The sequence below is a fragment of the Aedes aegypti genome, chromosome 1 (genome assembly GCF_002204515.2).
Source record: "Aedes aegypti strain LVP_AGWG chromosome 1, AaegL5.0 Primary Assembly, whole genome shotgun sequence".
NCBI classification, from domain to species: Eukaryota; Metazoa; Arthropoda; class Insecta; order Diptera; family Culicidae; genus Aedes; species Aedes aegypti.
The window spans coordinates 222,265,956-222,279,590 of NC_035107.1; the positions used below are offsets into that span (position 1 = coordinate 222,265,956).

General features: G+C 40.2%; 1 protein-coding gene across 5 annotated transcripts in view; it reads left to right on the forward strand.

The window, feature by feature from the left end:
* The first annotated feature begins 7,267 nt into the window (after positions 1–7,267).
* Positions 7,268–13,635, forward strand: part of LOC5580013 (leucine zipper putative tumor suppressor 3) — a 283,045-nt gene continuing 276,677 nt past the window's right edge. For 2 of the 5 annotated variants that reach the window (XM_021857643.1, XM_021857647.1), the window contains exon 1: positions 7,269–7,670. The gene's annotated coding sequence lies outside the window, so the exon portion shown is untranslated. Of the gene's footprint in view, positions 7,671–13,635 lie in introns of all 5 variants that reach the window. The other 3 variants (XM_021857644.1, XM_021857645.1, XM_021857646.1) reach the window with 2 other exon arrangements.

Genomic DNA, 13,635 nt, shown 5'->3' on the forward strand with positions numbered 1-13,635 from the left:
GTGTTCCTTGCCTGTCGATGTGGGTAAACAGAAATCACGGAGAAGTGAATTTCCACTTGACGCAGTTTTTGTCTGGTCATGGCTGTTTCAAGAAATACCTCAATAGGTTTGGACACGCAAGATCGCCGTTATACCCCTGAGCAAGTGGTCTTCGAATGTCCACGCTTCGAGCATGAGCGAGCCGAGATGACATCCGTCGTCGGCAATGACGTTAATGTGCACAATATCGTCCAACGAATGTGTGCCGACGAAGAGAAATGGGACGCGGTAAACAGGACAATCGTTCAGATGATGTCTCTTTTACAACGAAGATGGCGAGAGGAGCAGCGGCACTCAACACAGCGGACAGCACATGGCTCTGAATCGTTGGGGCAGCCGGAATCGTCGCACCGACCTTGGCGCTTGACAAGTCAGCCTGTTGAAGCGAGCATATGAAGGAGACCAACGGGCGCGACCGGAGTAAGCTAGATTCTCTGCCGGGGACTAGACCGAGTAGAGCGGGCGTAGCGTAATATCGGTAATAAGTCGTCGAGGCGCCTGCAAACCGGAAGTCATCCTCCAATCGGAATTGCTTACCGACCAACATCGCGTCGGAGTAGCCTATGTCCTTCCGCCGGGGACTAGCCGAGTAGATCGCGAAACAGCTCCGGCAATTGGTCGTCGGGGCGCCTGTGAACCGGAAGTTTCCCTCCACCGGAATCGCAGAACCGACCTCGGCATCAGCCCGGAAAGCATCGGTTCGGGAGATCTTCCGCCGTCGGGGAAATCTTCGTCGGAGTAGGATAGATCCACCGTCAGGGACTATTCTGAGTAGTCCGTAGCGAGTCACCGGCTTAAGTCGTCGGGGCACCAGTGAACCGGAAGCCATCCTCCAACCGGAATCGCTGGATCGACCTCGGCACTTCACCGGTCAGCAGCAGCAGTGAAGCGGGAACAAACGCGTAACGTTAACGGTTTCGGGAGACATTCCTACGTCGGGAACTCTCCGCTGGAGTAGGCTAGCTCCACCGTCGGGGACTATGCCGAGTAGCGATCGTGACAACCATCAGTTTTGGGTCGTCGGGGCGCCAGTGAACCGGAAGCTACCCTCCAACCGGAATCGCTGGACCGACCTCGGCAGCCAACTGGTCCAACCTGGAGAACTCGTGAATCGGCGAATTAGCAGCAGGCGCAAAAGTTGCGCAGGGCTCTGGAGAGATGCCAGCCCCAAACACATCGCAGCAGAGCAACGAAGCGTACACGCAAAAAAATTGTGCGGTAAAAACTACCATTTTAGGGGGTTAACTTAAGCGCTCGCACCGGCAATTTTCAGCAGACCAGAAATGCGCTTGATTTTACCATGTCTGTAGTCAAAATCGAATTGATGAAAATAACTTCTGTCAAATGTACCAGTAATGCGGCGGGATGTACCATAAACATAGTAATTTGTTCTGAAATTCCATGGTAGTTTCAAGAATGGGCGTAGTCAGCTACAATAGTAGTTTTTACCACAGAATTTTTTCCCGTGTAGTAATGACAGAAGCGGCAGTAGAAACATGGCCCTGGCGCGATGCCAGCAGTACGAAGGGAGCAAGGAAAGTACAGGAGCGTAAGATGCACGTGAGTCACACGCAGGAAGCGAAGTAATGAGCAGTGCAGTGGTTAGCACAATAGCCTCCCCCATGAAGTAATGCCAAGAGGCAGTTCCGGGGGGAATGGCTCGTGGGCGAAGGTGGATTTTAGTCGGTATAAAAGAGTCCGACACTCTGGCGCACGATGGACGAATTCGATATGACTAGCCTCCATATCGAACGTGAAACGCTGGGTTAGTTCGTAAATGTAGTTTACCACCTTCTAAAACTATATAAAAAAAAAAAAAAAAAAAAAAACCAACGCTAGCGTGGACAAACTAATCGAGGCGATGAATAATGTTCGTGCTGCACATTTTTCCGGAATGCATCGACTTGGCCGGTTGGAGACGCAGCAAGATCTCGTCATCATTCCATACCACCAAGATGAGGTTCTTCAGCATATTTATTGCAATATTTCTCGCAACATTGGTTTCGCGAAACCGAAAAAATCGATGGTTACTCTACGGCGGCTCTCCAAATATCCTGTACGCACTAGTGCTTCGCCACCAATTCTCTGCCATTTTGCCTTCCGTGGGTTAAGAGACGAGTTCTTCAATAAGTACTTACTTCGCAGATCTTTGGTGCTACATCATATTGGCTTTCAAGGGAATGATCGAATTTACGTGAATGAAAGACTGTCCCCGCATACTAGACGAATATTGAAGACCGCTATCAAGCTTAGGAGGGGCCCAGATAGCCGTAGCGGTAAACGCGCAGCTATTCAGCATGACCATGCTGAGGACAGTGGGTTCGAATCCCGCTGGTCAAGGTTTTTTTTCGTAAAGGAAATTTTCTCGATTCCCAGGGCATATAGTATCTTCGTACCTGCCACACGGTATACACATGCAAAAATGGTCAATCGGCAAAGAAAGCTCTCAGTTAATAACTGTGGAAGTGCTCATAAGAACACTAATCTGAGAAGCAGGCTTTGTCCCACGTAATGCCAGAAAGAAGAAGATCAAGCTTAGGAACGAACATTTTTTCATCAAACGGGGTGCTCTTTGCTTGATCTTTGTTTAACGGATTCACCGAATAAAGTTCTCAAACATGATCAACTACCAATGCCTGGTGTATCACATTACGATATGATATTCTTATCCGTAGAAATAGTGTCTTCTATTTCAAGTACACCAATCTACTATCGCGACTATGTTCATTTTGATGCTTCTGCTCTACAAAATGCCTTTAACAGAGTAAACTGGAATGAATATTTCTCATACAGTGATCCTGACATGCTTCTAGAGTTTCTAAATGATAAACTACTGTATTTACATGATATACATTTATACCATTAGAGCATGCAAAGTTAAAAAAAGTTCGTGGTTTCCATCTGATATTGAACGCGATATTATTTTAAGAAACATTGGCTATAATAACTGATTAAGGGACAAGACTACAGTAAACTGTTCGCTAGATATAGAGTAACTATGATGATCAGAAACGCCAAGAAAGATTACGATCTGGGAGGGAGGCACAGATACTACACACGAAATATGGAACAACACTTTTCCAAATTGCAAGATAACACCCATAAAACCACAGTCAAGGTACTTTTGCCTTGATCGCACACCCCCCCCCCCCCCAAATATGTCGATGACATGTCAAGATAAATAAATTCCGTCCTTCAAAAACTACTGGAATGGGCTAAACGAAATCTCTTCATGATAAATCCGATTAAAACAAAAGCATTGCCAATTAAAAGATCGCGTTCTACAATAAGAACCCCAGACTTGTTTCTAAACAGTGAAAATTTAGGATTGATGTTCACTTCGAACCTGTCGTGTGATGCTCAAGTTAATCAGCAGTGTAGAAAAATATATTACGCATTAAAACAGTTAAACTTAACAACCAGGCACCTGGACATCCAAACGAAGATTAAGCTTTTCAAAGCGTTTTCATCTATTGTGATTTTGTTTACAGAAATGCACCTATGGCTGCAAAGAACAAGTTGCGGTTTGCTCTTAATGCATGTGTTCGCTACGTTTATTTCTTGTCACGATTTTCAAGAGTATCGCACTTCCACAAAATGTTGCTTGGATGTTCTTTCTGGCGATTTTTGGAATATAGAATATGTCTGACTTATTACAAATTAATTAATTCTGAAACATCAAACTATTAATTTTCTGAAATTACTCGTACGCGCTTTCCAAGGATCATGAAATTCAATATCCCTCATCACACTACGTTATATTATGGGCAATATTTCTTTGTGTGAAGCATTGTACACTGGGATTCGTTACCTATTAGTCTCAAATCGTGTACATCATTAGTTGGGACTTCTCTCCAGGTTCGCCAATAGGAATTAGATATTATATGGAACCTTCAGGAACTAGATAGTGTAATGTTAAGTTACTGAATTGAAAATTTTCTTCTTTGAAATCATTTTGTGGCAACAAAAAAGATTCAACATGTGTTGCGCGATCCACATCCCACTCTAGGTAGTGATTCAGATTTAGGATCAGATTGTTAACCGGACGTAGAAGATGCAGTAAAGTCCGCCAACTCACGAAAATCCGGACTCCGAGAAGGCCTCATATGAGCAACATGACAACATTGTTATGGGACCTAAATGCAATCCAAAAAGTGGACTGGAGCGGGAATCTAAATTTTGTCCCACACTGAGAAGCAACTGTGTTAATTATGGCAGGAAATTGTATGTGAAGTCAGCGTCTGACCCGTTCCGAATGAACTTCAGTATGATATCGATGGAATGGACCAATGCACGAGTTCACTTCTTGACGTTTGAGCGGTGCCGTGTTATTTATGTGACCATGGAAACGAGGGAATTTGGCACCACTCAAATGTCAAATTCGTGAACTCGTGCATGGACCGATGCACTAATTCACGAATTTAACGTTTGAGCGGTGCCGAATTCACTCGTTGCCATAGCCACATAAATAACACGGCACCGCTCAAACGTCAAATAATGAACTTATGCATTGGTCCATGGACCAATGCACGAGTTCACTATTTGACGTTTGACCGGTGCCGTGTTATTTATGTGACCATGGAAACCAGTGAATTCGGCACCGCTGAAACGTCAAATTAGTGAACTCGTGCATTGATCCATTGGTTCATACACTGAAAAAAATCCACACGCTTGATCCGTGTGTTTAAAATTATGGATCGATTCATGAACGTCTATGTCGATTTGTTGTGATTTTCTTACAAACTTCGTGTGAATTACACATTCAATTCTTGAGTTTTGCTTTATGGACTGATTCATCAACCGACAACATGAATTCCATAGTTTTCCACATAAGTTCCTAAAGCTTTCCATTTCAAATTCGTGTGCGTCAACCTATGGGTACTATGGATCATCACCCAACACGGATTCAGTGTGTTTAACTTATGATTATCTTATGTCATGGTCATCATGTTCAAGTTGGTCAATTTGAAATCGATGGGCTTGCTGTCGATTTCCGTGTTCCAAATTTCTAAATTATTAGTGATCAACCCATAGCGAACTTAATTGCGGATGGACCTCGTGTCGAACGACAGTCATCATCATGTTCCAAAGAGAAGAGGCAAATTCTGAAGCTGAAAGTGTTAGAGGAAAATTTGTGGATTCGTTTTTCTTTCTAAGTGAAGATGTCCGAGTGAATATGAGGAGCTAATTCTAATTTTCTATAAATAAAATGCATTACTTCCAGCATTGGATATAATGTATGGTGTTAGAGAAAAATCGGATTCCACTAACAGATTTTCCTAGCTTTCAGCTTCGAATAAAATGAAATATGCTAATCCCGGCCTTCTCAAAATATGGATTTGCGGCGCCCCGCTTGTTGCTGACTCACTTGTTTGAAAAAAAAAAAAAAAACATTCAAGTGAGCTTGCGACAGGAGCCTCGAATCCATATTTTGGGGAGCAAGGTTTCTTCTATCAAATTTCTTCTTTCAGTCTCATGACATTCATGTTCTATCACACATGACTATCTAAAGCCACTACATTTCGAATTCAATAAGCAAATCAGTTGGTTTTCATGATTTAATATTTAGACATTCATGTTTGTTTCTCATGACAACCTAATGTTGATACACATGTTATTATACCGTGAAGTCAATGACGAAATCCATATGGCTACCACACTCAAGTCATGTGGTTTTTCTCATTGCGCAAATCTATAAGTAAAACACACGACCTCGGCGTGTAGATTTTTCTCAGTGTAATGAAAATTTGTAACTGTACCATAGCATGATTTAAAACTCTGAGTCGATATTACAAATAGATGTTTATTCATGTGGGTTGTGTTATGTTTCTAGAAATAATCCAACTAGAGCGGAGTTTTTCGTAATTGCAAAACTACATTTTTTCAGCACTCAATGTATTTATCGAACTCGGCCAGCCTCGTCGGATAACCGTGAGACTCGTGCTGAAAAAAGCTTCATTTTGAAACTTGATGCATAAATAACTATTAGCTTCTGAGTTGCAATGAGTTCTCGTTCACACCAATAACGAGTAATCCATCAGATCAGTTTCAATTTAATTAAAAGATTCTCCAAGAATCGGATGTCTAATTCAGTATTGAGACAAGAAATGTTCGTCAGCTCATCGTTGGTAAAACCAAAGCCGACCAATTTAGCTTGATCTTCATTTAGGAGAATCAGGTCTTGAAGCGTCAGCACGTATCGTTCTCTTGATGTGCGTACACCAATTCATTCTGCTGCCGTAAGTTTTGAAATTACCTACCTAGGTTAGAAATTATTCAATTCGAACGGAAAAACCTATACAACTCATGCCGCAACAGGAAATTTAAATTGAGAGAATGATTGAAAAATGTGCAAAAATGAACGCCACAAAAAAGGACTAGAAATTTTGTTTTTTTTTTTTTTCATTTTTAAGTTTTTTGTTCCTTAGTAATTTTTATTCCATGAAATTGCTATACCGAGCTGTTTTCGTCTGCGCTGGTTGTATGTTGTCAACAGCATGTTCATAATAGCCTGATTTGGTTCAATCAAATTAGGATGATAAAATACAGGGTGTTCGGTTCTTGAGAGCTTATATTTTAAGGGGGTAATGTATAATTAATGCTTTGCATATGTATATTTTTTTTCGTATAAAATTATTGTAATGTTTGAAATTAAACAAATAAAGAAAAAAAGGATAGCTGTAATATTTACTTATAATATACATATATTAACAGATAGAGCTATGTAAGAAGTTGAGCTCTGAAGCCTGATTTGCTGCTGCAAAGGAATCGCCAAAGAAATATTTCGCCGATTCCTTACCGAAATTTTCTACAGCGACTCCCATTTGAACTGAGATTCATTTTCAACTGCATACTGCAATAAAAAAGGACTTTCTTGATCGATTCCTTGAGGGAATTTCCCATGCATCAAGAATCAGGCTTAATGACACAACAAAAAAAGAATAAGGTTTATTGCAATGGTTAATTTTTAACAGGCGTTTCTCGGAGTGCCTTTACCTTCAGGATCACAAGACAAGACTTGATCAACAACATCAGCTCAACTTTTCTCTCCGCTCCGTGATGCACCAACAGAACCGCGAGCGATCGCACTTCAGTGAGCTGGCACAAAATGCATCGAGTTCTCTCACTTCTCACCACTCTCTCACCGACGACGCCTCCTTCATAGCGTCGCGACGATCGATGGTGTATCCACCGCTGTTCGATCGCGCGCATTCGCCTTCGTTCACCTCAGTCTTGCCGCAGTTCTTGCCAGTGTTGGATCGCGCTCTCGGTGTGCGATTCCTTCCCTTTCGTTGTGCGGGCGCGGGTGGATTGATCCGATGATCAATATTTGCGGATTGGTGTTTTTTTGTTGTTGTTGTGAATGTTTGTGGATTGGTGGGTGATCGTGGAGAGGGATTTATTATAGACCACTAGTTCGTGGCTTATAACGATTGTGCGAAGGTGGTGTCATTAAAGTTTTGGCTCCGCAAAGCGTTAAATGCGATTGAGCCGCAAATAAAAGAACTAGTGAAAACAAGGTTGATCATCCTCATAATAGATCCAGATCCTGGATTTTGCCAGCGTGAAGTGTCAAGTGGAAACTGTTTGGTGAATGGAATAATTTTGTGTTTAATCGTAAAGAAGAAAAGGTAAAGAGTGTGATTTGATCAAGGAAACAAATTTCGAGTGTTTGAAAAAGCTTCCACGAAAATTAAAATTTTGAAAGCTTGCGTTTAATGCATCCGTGCGCTAATTTAGGACTATCATACAGCTGATGTGCCCAATATTAGCCGTTTAATAGTCTAGTAACTCTAAAAAGGCCATAATGCGGGCTAGTGATTACTTGGTAGAACAGTGAACGGCGAAAGGAGAAACGACGCGAAACAAGGAAGTGAGAAAATTTCATTCAACTGCCCAACGACACACGAAGGTGGCTAAAGTCGTCGGAGGAGGACCACGAAAACGACGACGACGACGGTTCCTTTCTTCCTACTGCTGCTGCTGAAAGAGTTTCTTCGGATTCAGTTGCAACTTGCCGTGGTCTGTTGCACAGTAACCGTTTTTATTTTTTTGTGGGGAGTTCGGTCCCAGCGCCTACTGCTGCGTTTTCGATCCGTGCAGAAAGTCGTTCGCAGAAAGGCTCTTGGCGCGCGATCGTTTCGAAAAATCACGGAGCTCAAAGTGCAGGGTTGGTGGCGACTAAGTGGTTTGAAAACAGGAATTTCTGAGACCTCTGGCTTGCGAAAATGTACCAGAAAGAGATCAAACAGAATCCACCGAATACCGAACCGGGACCAAGAATACGAAAAATCCAAACAGGAACCATATAATAAGAGTTTGATTTCTTATTGAATCTGACCAGATATTTCATAGAACCCTTGAAAAAGGTTGAAAATACAGTCGAAACGTTGGGCGTAGAAGAAATCTTGTAGTTCTGATTGCAGTTTAGACTGAAAGGCGTTAATTAATTAAATTTGTGTGATAGTTTCTAAAAAAAATGTGCACGAGCTTGAGACGAACAGGCAAGGACAATACCGATCCGAAGCGCCGGAAAGTTCGTAGGGTGTTGTACGCCTTCATGGTTATTTATTGAATCTGACCAGATATTTCAAAGAATCATTGAAAAATATTGAAAATACAATCGAAACGTAGGGCGTAGAAGAAATCTAGTAGTTCTGATCGCCGTTGAGACTGAAAGCCGTTGGTTAATTCAAATTCTGTGCTAGTTTCTGAAAAAAAAGTATAGGGTAGTCTTTGTAGATGTCATAGTCTTGGAGTGCTCAAGGATTTCCTGGAGCATATTCTGGAGAAATTCCTTTAAGCATCCACTGAAAATTTCCTGGACGAATTTGTAGGATAATTGACAAAGGGATCTGTATATATTATTCTGGAAGAATCGCTGGAGAAGTCCTTGAAAGTATTCCAGAAGACATATCTGGAGAAATCACTAGAAGAATACCTGGAGCTTTTCCTCGAGGAACCTGAAAAGAAATTCCTGAAAATTTTGTGAAATAGTAATGTTATAGTGTATGAAAGTTTCTCTGTGAATTTAGAGACCATTTTGTTTAAAATAGAGATTTTAAAGACCTTCTCGATAGAAACAGACGTTTTAAAAATTTGAATTAAAGAAGTAACCAAATTTCAAAAAAGAAACCTACTACCAGCCCTGTACCGGAGCCATTTGGATCCGGGATCTCCGGTCGAATGGGCAGTAAGTTGTGTTTACGAAACACAAAAAAAAAAATATCGCGAAAATTTAATGCATGCTGTGGCGTGTTGAGACCGCAAAATAAAAAAAAAAGACAGGAGGGACGAGAAAGAGGGAAATCCTGTTTTCCGTTTATGGGGGCTCGGAATAATTCACTTTCAGTGCCAAAAATGTGGAAAAATTGCACGCTCGTTAAGGACTTTCAAAGTGTGTTTGCGGGCGATGCTCCGAAGTGGGATTAGTAATTGACTTCGTCTTTGTTTCCAGATCATTTGAATTTGGGTTTCTTGAGGGCTGTTGAAATTGTTTTAATTTCGGATTTGTCGTGCAAAATTGACTCCAAAACCAAAGCTTTGATATGTTTTGAGACCCGGAACTATTAATTCTAGACAATGAACCGATGCACGAGTTCACTAATTTGACGTTTGAGCGGTGCCGAATTCACTGGTTTCCATGGTCACATGGAAAAACGTCAAATATTGAACTTGTGCATTGGTCCATACAGCATTGACTAACTGCAAACTGTCGTTCAGACAACCTAGGGTTCATCCTTGCACCATGGTTGCAATTCGTAAACAAACTGTGCACGATAAACCAAAATCACTCAAATTTATGATAAAAAAATGAGCTGTCATTATGTTATCCATCTTTCAATGAGTGCAGTTCAATTCTTGAGATTTTTATTGATTCCTCACTATTTTAAGGTGGAAAAAATCTGAAAACTATACTGTTGTGTACAGAAAACGTTGAGCTACCAAGTGGAAACAAAATTCGATGACTTTTGGAAAAAAAAAATCAAAAACCCTTCTCAACCCCCCCTGACTATTGCTACGGGATTCTGATCGACTCTAGAGAGACGCGTTCTTCAAAGCCATTCAAATGCGAATGGCGACGAGCCGTTTGGCAGGTCCTCCAGATCGAAGGCTATCACCAGCTGGTCTCGGTAAACGACCAGGTCGTTTAGGCGATTTGTAGCTACATACCTCCCGGACGCTCCCATGAGTAGATATGTATGTAGGTACCTATGTACTGTTCGTTCAGTGCTGAAACCTGTACCGCATAGACGTTTTTGCGCGCGTTGTTTGCCGCGTCTGTCGCGTTTTCTTCTAACCTTCCCGTCCCATAGGTACGGTTTACGACTAGTTTGCGCGGAGTTTTGCCAAAGCTCGTATATCACCTGTTTGAATCTCGTTAGATGAGTTGGCTGCAGGGATGCCAGGATGGAAGACTTGTCTTTCATAGGATTTTTTAGTGAAATCTGTTAGTTGGAAATTTCAGGAACTTTTCTTGGGGATTTCTGCAGCGATCTGTGAAATCCATAGAGTCTTCAAGGACCCCTTAGATTTTTGTTCAAGGAATTTTACTAGCGATTCATCTAGTTTTTCTTTCAAGGATTACTTCGGAGATTCCTCTAAAAAATTATCCATTGGATTCATAAAACAACTCTGCGAACCAACTTTTTTTGTTAAAGTACCAAAATGCTGCTATTTAAGGCCCAAACGCAATAATAGCGGAACGGCAACGGAAAGCGGAACCGGTTCGCCAGCATGAACTACAACAAGCTTGTCGACTCAGTGTTAATTCAATTTCATTCGTTATCAGCTCAGTCGAGATGGTGTGATTCATGCTGGCGAACCGGTTCCGCATTCCGTTGCCGTTCCGCTATCATTGCGTTTGGGCCTTTACTCAAATTAGAGTCGCAGAATCAATTGCCAATTTCATACCATAGCACGTCAAGTTTTTGAGATATTGGCTGATAAAAATGCAACGTTTGTCGATTTCACCAAACTTGCACGCAAGTTTACCAGCTTGTATTGTTTTTTTTTATAAACTTGCCACGGAATTCAAAGTTTATGTGTTTAACAATGCTTATCAATAAAGTTCATTATATTTTTGACGCTCAAGTGTTTTATTTTGTTGATTAAAAAAAATATTGTATTGTGCCATATAAAACAAACGAAGAGTTTTATATAGAGACTGCAAAGTGTCGAAAAGCTCGATTTAATCGAAGTTTTGTGTCATTTAAAACAAAATCTACATGTTGAAGTTCTGTTTTGCATGTTTTTCATGTAAACATTGATGAAACCAGTGTTTCGTACAACTTTGATAACATGCAGCTCAAAATTGTGACGTGCTAGAACATTTCTGCGAACGGCATCAGATTCAGCAACTCAAAATTCAATAGAGACACATAATTTGATCTTTGAGAGTCCAAACATTTTGGAAATAGACTTGTTTCCATTACATATTACATTAGAGCGTGTTCTTGATACTATTTTGACATTTTTTTCCCGCTCGAATAGCGGCTGTATCAGATTTAAACTTGTATCTTGTCACCTTTTTATGTGTGGTTTAGTGAACCAACAAAAGCGCCATAGGGGTTCAACTTTTTAACACAGAGGTCCACCTAGAGTGCATGTAAACAAGAGTGACGTCTTATTCCAGCTTTGACAGGTCTCCTGCTCGATTGGAACGCGGATTTGTATGGAAATGACATCCAATTTTGACATTGACGCCACTCTTATTTAAATCCACTCTGGGTTCACCCTATCGGACATTTCGAGAGGGACACGGAGAACAAAGTTCACACAAAATTTGAGTTTAAACCAAGTGGTGTGACAGAATCACGAAACCAAAAAAAAAGTTTGTTTTCTTTTGGACTTAAATCTTCGAAACACTTTAATAAATTAAATAAACCTGTATTTCTGAGCGTTTAGTACTAAAATTGGGCCAGGGATTTAGGACCCTGTACCGCTGTTTCATTTGTTTGTGAAATTATGGGGTATTTTGGAAGATTTCAGTGAACTTTTCCAAGGATTTCCCCACCATATCCACCAGAATTTCTTTAAAAATTGCTATAAAAAAGCGTATGACAATATTTCTATTTATATCGGCAAACATACCTTACACTGGACTACTAGCAGGTCTTATTTTAGATACTAGGTCACTATTTTAGTCTCTCAGTCTCTATTTTGATAAAAGATCTCTGAAGTCTGTTTTTTTTAAGCAAAATGGTCTCTCATTTCAAATTTACTTTCAATTTATCGAGGGAATTGTCTTCTATCATTTGACAGAAAAAAAACCTCAAAGACATTTTGACAAATTTCTGCCACAAGCTGCTGAATCGATAGATCATACCTCTAGATATTATCCGAGGAGTTCTCAAAGATTATCTACAGTGCTTCAATTTGCCTAAAAGAGACTTATGAACTACTTTCTGCCTTCGGCGTGGGATCGTGTGGAAAGTGTCATGCTCTATAGATTTCTTCAGAAATACAGTTAGGGACACCTCTAGGTATCAATTTAGGAATGCCTCCAGCAAGTTTCCTGATGTTTCGCACTGAAATGCCACCAGCTATTTGTTAAGGTATGCTTAACAGAATTCTTCAACAATTTCCTACAGGAATCAGCAGTACCACGCTAATACCTCTTGAAATGTTCATATTCATTATTGCGAATGGATGTGGAAATTACTAGAGTTCCAGGATTTCCTTCAATGATATATCGATAGATAGATTTTTCTTCCACCAATCCGTCCAGGAGTTCCTATTTACAGAGTTTCAGTAATCATTCAAGCTATTTTTACGTAGATCTTTTCAAAAATCCAAAACTCTCCACGGGTTCCTACAGGAATTACTCCAGAAGTTCTTTAGAGAATCATTAATCCACCAGGAAACATGCCAAAAAAATTCGAGCCGATTCCTTTCAAAAAGTTTAGCGAGATTTTCCAGAATTTCCTAGAGTAATTCTTCATGGACGTCTAAATAAACTGGTTCAAAATTTCCATATGAAGTTGTTCCAGGAATTTCTTGAAGAGATTTATCTAAAAGGTTTCCATTATTATAGTACTGCCACAGACTCATACAAAGAATTTCGAGGTAATTAAAGTTAATATTAACTTTCCATAAAGTTTAATAAGAGCTGGACAATAGAATGCGGCTTATTTTTCGAAATTTCTTAAAATTAAAAATTCTTGTGCTCTTCCGAATTTGTATCAAACTCAAAAGATCAAAAGAGAAACCTCTAAGTTTGATCCAAATATCTTATGGTTTAGAGGAGCCACATGGTGATTTTTAAGTTATACTATATTCAGTGAATTCTTCATAATTTTGTTATTTTTGATCAATTTTGTAGCTTTAATTTTTTTTTCGATTGTATAACATTAGTTTTGATTGAAATCGTAACTAGTCTTAGCCTTTTGTTTTCGTTTTACTAGCTTTTTAAGCTTATTGTGTTGCTTTCGAACAGTGTGTACAACACTTTAAATGATTTATACATGATTTTTTGACGAATAATACTAAATTTTTGAAGTTTGTGCCAGTTAAACGTTAGTATTTAAGCTGAAACTGGCTTGTTAACCTTCAAAAAGATCTTAGCAACAATTTTTCACATTTTTTTTATAAAAA